Raw genomic sequence first — 13,001 nt, 5'->3', positions numbered from 1 at the left:
TAAACTTTACCCATGTGACTGCATAGAGGATGCAAATATCTGTATAATGGGTGGTTTCTCAGTTTGGCTTTAAATGCGATCTAAGATATGATATGCTTAAAAGCAACAAAAACCTTCTTATTCACTTTCTTGCAGAGGGGTGGATGAAAAATCTGTGTTAAACCCCTACGTGTCCATATAGCCAGAGGCAGGCTAGCTCAGCTTTGCATAAAACAGCTAGACTAACTCAGCCCAAAGCTAACAAAATCCTCCTACCAGCACATATAAAGTTCAGACTACTTGGTTTAAAACAGCAGAGTAAAAATGACACATTGCGGATTCATGGCAGGTATTCAGTTTTTAATTTTAAGGTGTTTTATATTGTAAGTTATAGATCCTGCAATATTACTGTGCTGGTCTGATTGTTTCCCCTCCGTTTTGTCTTTTACATAATTAACAATGAGTGAAATTTAGGGGCAATCATTGTCATCATAGCTGGAGAAACAACAGCTGCAATTAAATTTTTCACTCGATATGCATAGACACATTTATTCTAATAATTATTCACTGAAAATCCCAATTAAAGCCGTGAAAGCAGCACTCTTTATGTACTTACAATTAACTTCCTGAAGCTGCTGTAGGTTTTTATGACACCATATTTAAAAATCAATAATTAACAAGGACCCATAATAGCAGACACCCTAAACGGTTCGGTAGTGTTGCAAAGAAATATATGTGCATTGTTAAGTGGACATTATAATGCTATATAGTAACTCTTTGAACACTCACAGAAAAGCAGCTGAGTAAATGAGCGGGGAAGAGACTGCATATCGTCAGTGTCCCACTTCAAGAGCTAATGTGGGGCACAAAACACACAAAAAAAGAAAGAGTGAGGAGAGCAGGACCACAAAACTCTAGCTACACTCGCTTTTTTAAACATAAACTATGCCCAATAACGACTATTTATCAGGTTATTACTGCCATTACATCAAGATGCAAGTGTTGTGAAACAAATCACATGTTCATGCATTGGGCACCTCAGCCATGTGTTTGTACACCACTTTGCATTATCATTAGTTATTATTAATCTTTGGTTCTCTTGCACAGTGTGTCTTTTCTCCAGTTTCCTCCCCTCACCCCCAGCCCCTCAGCCTAAGGTAAAAGGGAGTTTTTCCTTCCCACTCTCATAATCGGTCGTCTGATTGTTGGGGTTTTCTTTGTATTATTATCCTGTTGGTATTTTACAATATAAAGTGCCTTGATGTGATTTGTTGTCGTGATTTGGCACTGCATGCCTGCTGCTATGCAACAATGCCATGTTTTGCATCTTCCACAGTGACAGTTCAGTGTGGTGCTGCTGCGATGTATTAATGACTTATCATCAGGATGTGAAAAAGCTGTGTTAGCTGAACAGTTCCATACATGTTATTACTTGTTGAGACAACTGTTGAGCAGAAGCTGCTGCAGAAGGAGGTATCTGGATTGAGATTGATGGAGGCTGAGTTTGAGCTAAACGTGTTCTGTGCTGCTCATGATATTCAGACTCATATTAAAAGTAGCTGGCGGAGATTTGGCTTTTGTTCCTTTGTTCCAAGCTGTGCACTGAGTGAAGGAGGACAGGCTGCTTAGGCATTTGTTAAATTATGAAAATGCCATTGTAAAAATCTGACCTGTTATCAAATGCTGATCAAGAAGCAAGAAATTGGAGTAATTTATATATATTTTAATGTAGCTTATTCTGATATTCAAAAGAGTTTTTATTGGCCTATTGTCCTGCCCACCATGAAGATGATTTAAAATAATGAAAAAAAGTGAGAAGTTGGGGTAATTCCTTACTTAAACTTTTTCTTGTACTATACAGGAGGTAAATTGCATCCTTTTTTGCATCTCTTTAAAAGGCAAGCTCACTCGCCACTTTAGTCAGCTTGAGCCAAGATCTAAATCTAGATCCATCTGATCTAGCTAGAGAAGAGCAACTAGATGAGCTAGAGGAAGTTTACAAAAATGTTCTTGTGCAGCCACCTTTTTATCTGGCTCCTTCTGGGTCTCCCTCACACTCCACTTTCTATAGTGTACAAAAGTTCGGCTCTCTGTTGCTTGCCCATAACCACCATGCAGGTTTCCCAAGGTATGCGACTGGGGCTCTGTCCGCCACCTTCTTTACTCTCACAGAGGCTGCTTTTGCAAGACTGGCTATACAAAAACACCCCCTAGCCATGCCCAAACTCCCAGCCAGACAACCGTATTCAGTAAATGCACGATATGTGTTATGTTTCTGAATAATCGTAGTAAATAAGCAACATAACAATAGCAACCAAAAAACGTGTGATTACGACTTTTGCTATAATTAAGCAGTCTTCCTCTGGGCACTTGGAGGGTGCATCATCTGCCACATTTTGCCCTTTAACAATGACCAGGATTGCCACAAAAGCTGACAGGCTCTTGATTTGCTTCTTTTCCACCTTTACCCAAATTTCATGAAATTTGGCTCTGCAGTTTTTACATAACCTTGATCACAAATACTTAAATAAATGGAAAACATACCTCTGCTTTGGCTCTTGCTTTAGTGGAGGAATGACACTGGTACGCTTCTTGAAGTGCTACATCATGCCACAGGCTGGACAGGGGCTCTGGTCAGTGTAGAGGGGAAGATGAATGGCTCCAAACACCAAGTTGTTTGAGGCGACAATCTGCTGCCCTCTGGAAGAAAAATACACTGCTAATGTCAAAGAAGAATTTCATCTTTCAACTTGACAACAACCCAAAGAACACAGTCAAGTCAACCACCCAGTCAGCCTAAAGGATGTCTTTTTCCTGGATCCCTCCATTTGTACAAACTCTGTGGACAGAACCAAAAAGAAAACTGCGTATAGGCTCATGAGCTGAAGACACAAATGTGGGACAATTTCTAAATCAGATTACTCGGGTGGTAGAAATCTTTTCAAAACAGTCATACCTATTATCAAAGCAAAAATTACGGGATGTTCAGCATTACGCAACGATGGAGGTTTTGCTTCCCCTTTTTTAATACATTGCCCGAAATTAGCTGCTTCTCATTTCTACCTTTGGCTCTTTATTTCAGCATATCCAAAGGAAAATGGAAAAATCAGCTTTGATTTAATAGGGTTTCATTCCAGCCTACAAGGCAATAAATACTAGAAAATTAGAAAGAGTCTGTACATTTCTGATATCCCTGGTATACCCATGCAGAAGCCAGCCAGATGTACTTCCAATACTGATTACAGAACTGAAGACAGTAATTATTCATAACCATTTCAGAAGCCAACTAGCATGTCTGTGTTGCTCTGATGAAGACTGGTGCCCATTCTCCTCCATTTCAAGGATTTCTCGAACGAAACATTAATAAGCTCGACTGCAAAGTGTTCAGAAAATAAAAGTTCTAAAATTATAAGACGGTTATGAGAGGTTTAGAGCACTAATAAACTCTCAGTAAACTCTCAGTAAAACGAATGCTGATAAAGTGACACAAATTAGTTGTGTATGATTTGTATGCTGTAAATGAAGGTGTAGCTTTTGGTAGTCCAAATGTCCCGATTTAGAAAAACTGGCCCAGTACAAATTAGAGATGGACCGATCCGATATTACGTATCGGTATCGGTCCGATACTGACCTAAATTACTGGATCGGATATCGGAGAAAAATAAAAAATGTAATCCGATCCATTAAATATCACGAAAGCACCTCACAAAACTTGCAACGCGCCGTAACTCACCTCAGAACGTTAGCACTCGGAGCAGTATGCATCACCTGATAGAGCAGCTGTGGCATGCGGGACCTGTCGGTGGTCTGGATAGCATTTGGAGCTTCGCTAGCAACCCGGCATTTCATCTCCGACAAAGTTATCCCCGAGAGAAGTAAAGCAAGTGTGTAAGTCCATCTCTGAATGTTTGTAAAGCATTCCTGCGTTAAGCTTAACAAGCACTGCCTCTCCTGCTGCTACTTCAATCATGAAACTGCTTAATGATCAGCTGATCGGCTTTTCTGTCGCGAGTCCGTCTCTCTGGTTTGTTTTTGGCCCACTTTGCACCAGACAGAGGAAACCAGCGGCTGAACAACAGCAGAACGTTTAAGCTTGATCAGCTGTTGTTAGAATTTATTTAATATTACTTTCTACTCGAGGATCTTTTTCTATGTAGCTGACGCTGGTAACTGTGCAGGGGCGGATCTAGCAAAGTTTAGCCAGGGGGCCGATAGGGCATTAACAGGGAAAAGGGGGCACAAAGACATACTTTTCTTTCTTATTCTCATTTAAAATGTCGAGCTTTTAATAAATAATTATCCAAATCTTACACCCAAAGTTTTAATCTGATGTAAAAGGAATAGAAGTCAATTACTGTATATAGTGACTATTAAGTCTAATATATATACCCTAGTAAGCTATAGTACTTTTTCCTTTGGGAAGGTACCATCTGTGCAGTCTGCAATTTTGTTGAAGAAAGATGTTGAATCTATTTAATATTTCTTGAAAAATAATTGATTTCTGTGCATTTTTTTTCACACTGCATCAAATTAAGGTTGATTACGTCGATTAAGCATCATGAGGTGGAGCGTGAGGGGTGGTTCCCTATTTTTTATTTATTTATTTTTGTTGTTGCTGGGAGTTGGAACCCTATTAGTTAGGTTGCTTAATATTTACGCTAAGTACTCTTTAAAATACCAGAATAGGGAGGATGGTGTAGGTTTAAGTTTATTAGATTGATCAGTATTGCTGAACTATGAAAATTTTTTTTTTGCATACAGGTATAACAGAATAGCTTTAGTGTAGTTGTTGTTTTAAACTTGAGTATGAACTTATACAAAATGCAGCAAGATATTTAAAAAACAGTTTTGTTGATTAAAAAACACTATATCGGATTCATATCGGTATCGGCAGATATCCAAATTTATGATATCGGTATCGGTATCGGACATAAAAAAGTGGTATCGTGCCATCTCTAGTACAAATGTTCAACATAACAATTTTTCTGTTAGCCACAACTATTGCGCTTTACTATAGTCAACCAATTCTGACTGGTTATTATTGGTTATTATTGTTTGAGGGATGTCTGTTTGACTGACAGGTGTACCGACACAGGGAGCTGGAGCTGATAGCTATCTACTGGGCCTCATCTGGTCACTCAAGTTGTGGACCAAAAGCACTCATGTTGAGGCAAAGTCCAAATCCGGTGTATGACATCCAAAGGCTATGTCCATCTATTATATATACAGTGTAGCCTGTTGAAAAGGCACATATACAGAGTATATTGGTCCAACTGTATTTATTCACAATGTATCTTGTTGTGAAATAAGAAAATCAATGCAGAGCCTGTGCATAAACACGATATAATCCATGCTGGTTTACACTTTCAAAGGTTATATCAAATCAGTGTGTATGAAACTCAACGATTACACATGAGGTGTTTCAACTGCTATACTGGGATTAACTGAATTGCAATTTGCTTTAGTTTCAAAGCTGTTTTCATCAGAGATAGCTGCACCCAGTCACAAGGTTCAGAAAACCCACCACTCGCTATCTACCCAGCATCAAATGACAGTCTCATTAGTAACATGCTGGGCAACAGTGGTGATTACTGCACAGTAAAAGGACCGATTCCCTTCCCTGAGGTGTTAGCACTGACACAGAGCTTAAAGGCGAAAGGATATTGGACTTGCAATTACAAGTTACCACAAACATGACTGCAAATAAATGGTAATAATACCCTGTAGCTGTCATTGTCTTACAAATTCACTTGTTGTTGCTGTCCATGCAACGTTTGAGCAACATTAAGATTAACTTAGTTTACCTTGAAGACTGGAGGGGGACAGCAATACAGCAGGGTTATTTCTAAAAGCTGCCAAACATCCCTTTGACAGGGTAACTTATTGCCTGTCTTTCAGCCCTTGCACTGAAGTAAGCTAACTTCTTCATCTCCATATTTATAGTCACAGGCAAGAATTCCCAATGTCACACCAATGAGATAAGAGGGTTTTCCATCCATCCATTCGTTGATCCATCCTCCTGTGCATATTCCAATTCAGGTATTTTTGGCATAGCAAAAATCTCTGTTTTTCACTCCACTGGTCCAGCTTGTATCATAATAAGCTCCTCATTACGAACCTAAATCTCAAATTTGGCTTGTCTCAGGTATTCTAAGTGCTCTGGCAGTTAAGCAAACAGGAGTATTTACATTTCTCCCACCTCATTATTCCTGAGATGACCTCCAGAGCAAAGTAAAGCTACAGTGGGCCCAGTCTAGAAGTCCTTTCCATTGAGCCAAAGTGCAGAGTTGCAGTGTTGCTGTTTTTCATAGTATGTTTAATTAATGAAGTGTTATTAACGGTGGTTGCAGTGAAGCATTAGGGGAAGTAATGATTTCACTATCAGTAATTATAGCAGTGATAGGCCTGTTTATTCCAATTAGTCTTCATATGGCAGTAATTTGCTGTTTTTGTTATTCTTTATGGTTTGTCGATTTTTATACATATATATTAAATGGACTCTTGCAACTTAGTTAAGACTAATTGTTGCTGGTGCTTAATATCCTGCTGATAATAACTCACTTTCTCATCGATGACGTGCTTCATATAATATACTGATATGCAGAATTCGTAGGCTGCTATCATAAAGCACACACTGCCAAAGCTCTGCGCCTAAACACAACATTTCCTGGAAAAATAAACAGAAAAAACAACAATTCAAACACATCCACATCATCCCCAGCTCTCTTGTAGAGCGTTAACGTTTTTTGCCTACAGCTGCAAACACAACGCAGCTCCAAAGCGTTTTTTAAGCGCTTCTTCTATTGCTCCATCCATCAAGATATGGCACATTGTCTAAATCCGCTTTACATCTCAAATTCCCATTGTGATCAAAGAACAAAGGCACGACACATTCGGGTATTACTGTGAACCCTAGATGCTGGAGCTGCAAGACAAAAACAAAGCTTTTGACTTTGTGGCACAAAAAGACAGAGGTCTTTTGTCCTCCGGAGCACGGCGACGCTGGGCACATTTTGCTTGAGTCATACACAGGTCACACTTCCTTGGCCTCTTCTACAGACTTTATGATTGGGCATTGTGATTGCTGCAGATTTGGACCAGTTAGTCAAGATTAATGGGGGTCAAAGATGGATTTTCTCCCATGGCAGAGACGCATCATGACTCTCAATCACGCGTGGGAAAAAAAAATCTCACACTATTCCAGCTTACTTTGTGGGATCCTGGTGTGAGTTTCCAGCGCGCTGTGAAAAGCAGCAGCATTCTCTCTTGATTGAATTGCCGCCTTTTCTCCGCAGATTTTACCTCCACGTTGCAACTGCACTGAATTAAAAATTTAGAATGTGGCTTTAATTGATTTGAACATTCATATTTCCCCCGCAAAGAGCAAAACAGACTTAATTACACAATTGTTCTCTTATCTGCTCTGTACTCTGTGGACAGAACCTCTCTGATGCCAGCTATTGTTCAGTCACAGGATGAACTTATTTTTCCTCTGTAAAGCACAGGTAAACAAACCCTGCACAGGCTGCGCTTGGTGTTGATGTGCTGCCACCTCACATTGCCTGAAGTGTTAGAAATCCGAAACAAAGAGGTGTGATGTGTGACGACATGTGTATCAAAAGATTACACAAATTTTTCAGAACCTTTCTTTCATGCCGGCTTCCAAAAAAAAAAAGAAAAGAAAAAAAAAAGGCTTGCTCAGCTACGTAGCATGAAATAACCTTTTGCAGCTGTTTTTCAGCTTCGCCATTTCAGCAAAGTTGTCCTGATATGGTGCCCACCCTCTTCCCCTCTCCTCTATCTGTCTGTCTCCGCTGTCTGCCTTCGTTTAAGAGGCCACAGCTACATAATGCCAAGGCCAGTGGCTTTGCTGGGAGCACCTGGTGAGTTAAAGGCTGGGCCAGGTGGTACACAGCTTTGACTGCCAATTAGTGCGGTGACCATGTGAGAGCTGCCCGAGATAACTTCTAATTAACGACGGACCTCCGAGGCATAACAATTAGCCTTTCCTTCAAATAAATCCACAAAAAACGTATCCACGTGTCAAGCCCACTAACTAAATTACTTTGTGCTGGCAAATAAAACCCTCATGAAGACAAAACAGCAGTTAAAGTTAAGTAGAAAGTAGCTGACAGCCTGTATATCATAGTGACTTACTGTTGATACGTATTGTAACAGTAAGTCTCTATTAAAGAAGAGAATGAAGGCATTTTCCCTGACAAGGTCATAGATACTGCGGTGCTGTCAACAGGACTATAAGTAGAATGAAAGGAAGCAAAGATGCTTTACATTGAGGACGACACTGAAGTAGGCATGCACGCTTTCAGACTAACTGATTGGACCAGAAAATGATTAGACAGCACTGGAACAATTTGTGTAGACAATGACAAGATGAAAGTCAAGGACGAGGCACGTGCGTCCATGGGAAAGACAATGAAAAAAATCACAGGAAGAACTCCCGAGTACGCCGCTGTGATATGGAGATGTATGGTTATGTCGCTGGGAGGAAACATCTGCCTGCACGATACAGTATGGCTTTACATAATGCATCAGCTGTGGGCTCCCTTCCTCTGCTCCTCCAAAGGCACCTGCCAATAAGCATTATCAAACAAGCAGTCGCGGATAAAAAGCCACGCTGTAATTTTGACAAGCCTAATTGCAGGACTGATGTGCACTCTCGATGTTGTTGATTGCACTCGGGAAAGATTACGGCAGCAATCACAGGAACGGCTCGCTTTGTTGCCGCATTCAAATTGTCATTTTGTAATCGTCTGTGATTAAAACCTCAGAAGGGGGGGTGCAGCCTAGGTGCTTTTTTGTAGATTCGCTCATACAGTAAACTCCAATCCATTCTCCACATGTTGCCAGACTACAAGAAGCCTGTTTATCCTGGAGAATGGTGCTGAGGTGTTTCTTGGAAAATAGCCAGGACTGCTAAGTGGAAACAGAGGGCAAATCAAAAAGCCGGGGAGAAGTCCGAAGGGAATACTATGAAGGAAAAAGACTGTGTGACAGAGCACAGAAGCCTGAACAAAAGACACTAAGTATTAGTGAAATACCCTTGTACAGGCTGCAGATGCATGTGGACCACCACCCCGGGGAACTGGAAACATTTTTTGCTGTTGCTGCTGCTGCTGCACTCGTGGTCCCAGACCTTGCTCTAAAGCTGTGTACTTAAAGGGCCTGATTGGGTTTGTGGTGAGCCACGGGGATTCCTCTGTCTGGAGCGGAGACTCTGAATGCCAGAGCTGAATAACTGATTACAGTAAAGCCTTCACTGACTTAGCACAGCCTTTACACCACGGCAGCTTAAGCTGGAAATACCTCGCAGGAAAGATCTGAAAACAAAACTGGAAGTCAGATTGTTAGAGAAACTTACTCAAACTTTGAACAAGCTGTTAGGCGTGCTCGTGGAACGCTATACGTTATACCACGGCGTGCTTTGAAGTAGAAAGAGCAGCACACGAGTGCGGCTGCAGTTTCGTCAGACTTTTTGCTTGCAGCGTGTCTTCATCTGGCTGGCAGCTGGTGAGAGGCTGCCATGATTCACTGTGACTCATTGCCTCTTCCATGCACCGTTGTTGAAAGGAGCTCACAAAGGACTTTTCATTCTGAAGAATCATACCTTTCTTTTAAATTAAAAGACGCACATTAAGATGAGACGGCCGACACCCAGAGCTGTCCGAAGTACATATTATCAGAATAACACACATTTCTCTCCAAATAGCCCCACTATCTTATACGGCGTAACAAATGGCAATTGCTTATGGCAACCACATTTTCTTGATATAATTGGGTTCCTTGATAACGGATGCCACCAAAAGCAACCCATCTCCATCTCTGCCACCCTCCTTTCTAAATGCTGCAGCACGGTCCCCCACCCACCCACCCACCCCAAGGTCACGCCATCCAGTCTGATTGGAGACATGATGAGGAACTGGCTGAGCTAATGGGTTCTACTTGCTTATTATTTATAATGGCAAGGAGAGGTTTCAGGAGAAAATGAACCAGCCTGCTGGCAGACGCCTTCATTAGTAAATGAGGTGACGTCTCGTGCAAAATACAGATCATTACAAAACTCATAAACCTGGAGTTTATGAACACTGGGATATTAAGCATACAATGGAACCCGGAGTGATTAATGTTTACAACAAACTGAAAGGATTTCTGACAGCGAACATTGTTGCTTTAACTTAATGAGGCTGCTTGCAGCATCCCCCAGACAGCTCCTGAAATGTACTCAGCACAGACCTGTTTCCCTTTCAGTAGATATTGACAGTCATTGATACCAACACTGGTATCGGACTAATACTGGCATGATAGGATCGATACTTTGTTTCTACCCCGTAAGTTCAGTATATAGCCCGACTGAATTGTGTTAAACATATACCTTAAACGTTTTTGCATTTACTCTCATGGTTATTTTATTCATAGCCTAGAGCACATTTAAACAACAGCAGTTAACCATAAGTACTTTAGAAACAGCTACATTTAAATTCTAGGTCTCCAAAAACACACACAGTTTGAAAATACACGGAAAGTTGACAAAGCTGACCCATGACACGAAGCTCTCGCCTACATAAGCTGCCTTAACAAGTAAAAAGTATCAGTATAGTCAGTACTGACCCTCTTGGTACCTTTTTGGCACTGCTACTGTATATTCAACAGTTACCCTGAACGCAGTGAATGGTCCATGCAGCATATCTCTGCCTTCTTTGGATGCTTTGATGGGATAAGAGTATAAGAGGATGAGTTTGTCCTTTTGGTCATTTTTCTCTTAAATCTCGAAGAACAGAAATGTGGGAAATCCAATCCAGTCCTCAAAGAGAATAAGTTGTTTTTCTCAACATGACCCTCCAGTGCGAGCTGTTTCCTTTATTAAGAGATATTTACACAAAGAGAGTGAAATATGATTTACGGCCACTGATAACTGTTCTCCTAACTGTGCACATTTCAGCATGACACTTTCTCAACATTAGAAAGCATGCATCTCTTTTCTCTCAGTGCGCAACTGAATAATTGTGCAGATTTTTTATTTTTGTTGCAGCAGAAAGTTGCAGCGCAACACCTTCTCAGCCGCACTTTAAAATACTTTAAAAACCTGCACGCGCGCCGCTCACTGTAAGGCACCTAAGCTTAAAAGCTATACGTAGAATAGGACGTGATTATTACCGCAGTCCACACAGTTAGAGCCACGCGCGGTGATCCCACACTCACCTAAAGTCAGTCCCCGGAGCTGCGGGCGAAGTCCCTTTATTCCCGCGCGGAGTGACGGCGGCTTCAGCTTCAGCTCCACAAACAACGGAATAATGCAAATCAGCCACAAGCTACAGCTCCAAAGGTCCAATTTAAAGGAGCAGGGAGGAAGAGGGGGGGATAGCGCCAAACTGGCAACCTCGCACCGTTGCCTGTTTGAATGTGACAGCGCTGGGAGGAGGTTTACTCCCCCCCTCCTGGAACAAGCGGCACATCCGTGCGTTTTTGCTTTTCTTGGGGGGGGGGGTCAGTTTGTTTCCGTGAAGGAGGGAAGGCTGGAAACAGGTTTTCTCACGTAAACGGGCTACACGTTACTCTCTCCCAGGCAGTGAGGAGCATGCATTTTAATTCCTGAGCGCTGACCATGAGGGGCACAGCGCTGCTACGCCCCTCAGCATCCTCACTCGCACACACTTGCATCAGGATGTTTTTATTTTTTCTTCCTTTCCCTTCCTTTGGCATGCGTGACCGGGTCCTGGTGTTAGCCCGCAGCTCGGTGCCGCAGGAATCACCAAGCGCTTATAAAGTGATAAAGAATTTATTTCATCAATTTATGGGTCTTTTTTCATCATTCTCTCTCACTCATTCCTTTTCCTCTATTAAAATAAATATATAAATAAATGCAAGGGTAAATGACAAGCTCATCCCCAGTTAATATCTGCCGAGAATCTTTAAGGTTAAAACTTTGGAAAGCTTCCAATGAATTTTGCTTACAAGACCAGTACGGCTGATTTCCATACTGTACTGTAAGTGCTGCTGACTAATAGGATAATAGAGGTGACTGGTAGCTTAACTGCAGTGAGTTTAAGCAGGGTGAACTCACCCAAGCTGAAGTTCACTCAGCCATAATAGCCTCAGGCCTGCAGAGACCTGTTAGTTTTTCATGCCCTTGGCTAAGGTGACTGCATACCCTCACACCCTCAGGCCATAGGAAATATTTACTGTCATTGGGTTTCATTGAAAGTGTCTGGAATTATTTTTGCAGCAACCTTTATCAGATCCATTGAGTCAGCCGAATCATATTTCAAGGCCTGCAATGTGAACTCACAGTGTGAAGAAATATGTGGCAAATAAGTTATTGATACTTTTTTTAAAGCATACAAAAAATTAGGTGTAACTAGAAGGAAAAACTGTATTTTAATGGTTAGAAATTGAAATACATGAGGTTAAAAGGAAGCACATTGCTTGCTTAATCAAAGCCAAGACTACGTCTTTTATAAGTGAAGCCTCGCCTGTAGTTCTGTGGCATGCCCTGCATGAGTTCTGAGCCCAGAGACCCTGAAAGCTGCTGTTTGAATGCAGATAAGTTCATCATTTGATAGAACATTTCCTTTCTGGTTTCAGAGCTGCATGCTGTCTTAGGCTCAACAGATGGTTGGGCACTTGGCTAGATGGGGACTTGACGGGCCAGCTGAACATACACGGTGGAATGATGGCTTCTAGCAGAGAGAGCGTGTGTGTGCAGGGGGGCTGGTGGGAATGGAGTTTGTGAAGAGTGAGGGAGGAGGTGCAGATAATGTGGTTAGGCTGGAAGCCGGGCAGTAGGAATGGAGTCCCATTTAGAGCGATGTCCCATAATATCTTTTTCTCTCTCTTTTTGTCTTTTTTTCCCTGCTCTGGGCAACATCTCTGGTTGTGATGGAGGATGTGGTTTCCTTTGTTGCCATGGGGTTTAGGACCAAATCTACTGGCTTATAATACTGCGTTTAAAATATTGAAGATACTCATTGTGGTTGTTGTATTTCCTTGACCTTCAATATTTAACC

At 41.6% G+C, this 13,001-nt stretch overlaps 1 protein-coding gene across 1 annotated transcript in view; it reads right to left on the bottom strand.

Annotated features, from left to right (window-relative positions):
- The window catches only part of LOC146610126 (CMP-N-acetylneuraminate-beta-galactosamide-alpha-2,3-sialyltransferase 1-like), a 98,712-nt gene extending 96,104 nt beyond the window's left edge, over positions 1-2,608 (bottom strand). Inside the window, exon 1 of the mRNA XM_085346601.1 lies at positions 2,524-2,608. The gene's annotated coding sequence lies outside the window, so the exon portion shown is untranslated. The remainder of the gene's footprint in view (positions 1-2,523) is intronic.
- Positions 2,609-13,001: the final 10,393 nt, after the last annotated feature.

This window comes from Diplotaxodon limnothrissa, linkage group LG22 (assembly GCF_057381915.1).
Source record: "Diplotaxodon limnothrissa isolate DT_005_m linkage group LG22, D_limnothrissa_male_GT1.1, whole genome shotgun sequence".
NCBI lineage: Eukaryota > Metazoa > Chordata > Actinopteri > Cichliformes > Cichlidae > Diplotaxodon > Diplotaxodon limnothrissa.
The sequence above is the reverse complement of the archived record's forward strand: the minus strand, read 5'-3'. Positions and strand labels throughout refer to the sequence as shown.